The sequence below is a fragment of the Chinchilla lanigera genome, unplaced genomic scaffold, assembly GCF_000276665.1.
Source record: "Chinchilla lanigera isolate Chin_1 unplaced genomic scaffold, ChiLan1.0 scaffold00094, whole genome shotgun sequence".
Taxonomy (NCBI): domain Eukaryota; kingdom Metazoa; phylum Chordata; class Mammalia; order Rodentia; family Chinchillidae; genus Chinchilla; species Chinchilla lanigera.
Genome location: NW_004955495.1, coordinates 6401166 through 6404035, shown reverse-complemented (window position 1 = coordinate 6404035; position 2870 = coordinate 6401166). Strand labels below are relative to the sequence as shown.

General features: G+C 56.6%; 1 protein-coding gene across 1 annotated transcript in view; it reads right to left on the bottom strand.

Annotated features, from left to right (window-relative positions):
• Positions 1-2072: 2072 nt before the first annotated feature.
• Mex3d (mex-3 RNA binding family member D) overlaps positions 2073-2870 on the bottom strand; it is a gene marked incomplete at its 5' end in the record, with an annotated part of 7180 nt that continues 6382 nt past the window's right edge. Inside the window, 1 exon segment of the mRNA XM_013505278.1 lies at positions 2073-2870.

The following is a 2870-nucleotide window of genomic DNA, read 5'->3' as shown; positions in this document are numbered from 1 at the left end:
CATCCATCCATCCATCCACCCGTCCACCCACCCATCCATTTATCAGTCCATCCATCCATCCACCCATCCATTTGTCCACCCATCCATCTGCCCATCATCTGTCCACCTAGAATATAGGCACCTGTGGAATATAGGCATGCTGGAGGCCCAGGGGCCCTGCTGTTCCCTGCACCCCCATGGGCCTTCTTCTGTGCTCGGCTGCTGTAATTTGACCCTACTGAGGATGAGCCCCTTTGCATGGACGTGGACGTTGAGGTCAGAGGGAGAGGCTGGGCCCAGGGTCGCAGAGTGGAGAGTTGTGGCTGCTGAGATGGATTGCTATTTTGAGGGACCCCAACCCATGCCAGTGGCAGGGTGGCATCCCCACCTGGAGCCTCCTCACCTGAGGAGACCAGAATGGGGTTCTCACAGGCACTGGGCTGGGGTCATCAAAGGGCCGTGTCCCGGGGCAAGGCCTGAGAGGCAGCGGTGATGAGACTTGGTGAGGACGACTTGGGCCAGACCTTGGCCTTCTGCTCCCCCGGCTGCGCCTGGACATGGAGAGACCAGAGGTGCCTGCTACTTGCCTGGCATTTGCTGCCCCAGCCCTTCCAGGAAACACGTCCAGTTCCATTTACTTCTGCCGGTGGTAGTTTAAACAACAAAGCAGAGCTGGCTGGGTCTCCTGTCAGAAAGGTCAAGATGATCTTCCTTCAGGCACAGGTGGATCCAGAGCCTCAGTTTGACAGTGGGCAGCCCTTGCCATCTCCCCAGCTCTGCCCGGGCATGGAGACTATCAGCTCCTCCTGCAGCTCAACCACCAGGTGTCCTTGGACCTGCAGGAAGCCCCCATTTCCTCCCAAAGGCTCTGGCCAGGCTGGACGCCGGCTCAAGGCCCGGGCCCGTCCCTCCCCAGCCTGGGCCGCGTCACGCCAATCGCTCTTCTGATGCAAGTCTGTCTCGCTCCCCACTGCCACGTGGTCTTTCCTTTCCTCCCTTTCTCTCCTTCCTTCCTCCTTTCTTTCCTCCCTTCCTTCCTCCTTCCCTTCCCTCCTTCCTTCTTTCCTTCCTTTCATTTTTTTCCAGTACTGGGGATGGAAGCCAGCGGCTTACACCGAGCTGTATTCCCAGCCCTTTTTTACTTTGAGACAGGGTCCTGCTAAGTCTTTGAGGCGTCCAGGCCAGGCTCAAACTCGCAACCTTCCCGCTGCCATCCTGGGATGCGCAGGCCTGCCCCACCGCCCCGGCCTCCCTCTGTCCATGGCGCCTGTCCCTGGACGTAGGCTCACTCTAGCGCAGCATGATTTCATCTCCAGATCCTTAATTGTGTCTGCAAAACTTTCTTTTCCAAATAAGCTCCCCTGTACAAGTTCCCCGTGACATTTAACGGGTGGGGGCTCCATCCAAGCACCGCGGCCGGCCAAGCCTCCAGGCTCGAGCCTGGATGGAGACGGCACCCTGTCCTACAGGGGGTGCCAGGCTGGAGCCCCGGCAGTGCTGGGCTCGAGCCCGGATGTCTTTGTCTCTGGCTGCTTCCTCCCTCCCACAGCGTGGCCCTGGGGTGTCCGAGCCTGACTCCCCGCAGGAGCTGCCCACACCTCCCCTCCATACTTTCCAAGTGAGCTCTGCCCTGGGACCCTTGCCGAGCCAGCAGCTTCTGGGCAGGGTCCCCAGCTCCCCGGCTTGTCCCTAGAGCAGCCGGCACCCTGTCCCGCCAGCCCTGGGCTTTCTTCAGTCCTTGAAAATCAGTGGCAGCCACTGAGCACCAGTGTCCACCCTGTGACGGTCTCTCCCGCTCGGGGCTCAGCCCCAGCCCTAAGGAGCTGTGGCCTGTCCTTGGGGACAACCTGGGAGGGAGGGGTCCCAGGCCTCAGTCTCCCCATCTGCACAGTGGGCTGGGCAGACTGCCTCTTGGGACAATTGGCCTCTGTCCCCCTGTGGGAGCCACAGCTGTCCCTAGGGCTGGATGCCCACGGGGTGAGGGGTATCCAAGCCTCAGGAAAGGGGTGCTGACTGCACCCCACATCCCTGTTCCCTCCTCTGGAACGAGACGTGCCACCCGCCCCGCTCCACAGGGACACTGAGGGCTCTTGTGTAGTAAAAAGACTTTATTAAGAAGGCTTTGAAGTCAAAAAATAAAACTCTTGATACAATTTTTAACCCTTAAATCAGCTCAGCAAATATATAATCAGTAATTTAGCTGTGGAAGATTAAAGGTCCATTACTTTTATTTAAAATAAAATATATTTTAGTTCTTAAAATTTATTCCATAAAGTACACATTTCCCTATAAATTCCCTACATATACACAAGAGGTAAAAAGTAAAAGCTAAAAAAAAAAACTTTAAAAAAATTTTTAAAAAAAGACAACCAAAAAACACAGCAGGAAGGGGGTTTATAATTAGGGGGAAAAAGAGAAACCTGTGCGCCACCCGGACCCGCCCCGCCCCTGCGCGGCCGCCGGTGGCTGTGTACAAAATGGTAAGCAGGAACCCCAAAAAGAGTTAGAAACGCCACCCTCTTTCTGAAGCGCTGCGGTCATCTGGGACCGGCGGGCAAGAACACACTGTCAAATCCGAAACAGCCACATACAAAGGGAAGACAAGAAAAGTTGTAAAAATTGTGGTTTTTTTTTTCACTTCGGTTTTTAAGGTCGCCCTGGGGAAGGGAGTGTCTTAAGTAAAAAGTGCAAGGAGACCTCTTCTCTCGGTTTATTCGAACCTGTCCGCACAATACTGTCACTTGTCAGGAACGGAGGGGTCGCTGCTGGGCCGCTGGCCGGCTGTGCCCACGCCTGGCTGAGGAGTTAAAGCCATTTCTGGACACTGGGCGGCCCCGGCTCGGTCTGCCCCCGCCTTCCCCCGGCCCAGCCCTGCCGCCCGCCGCCCCGGC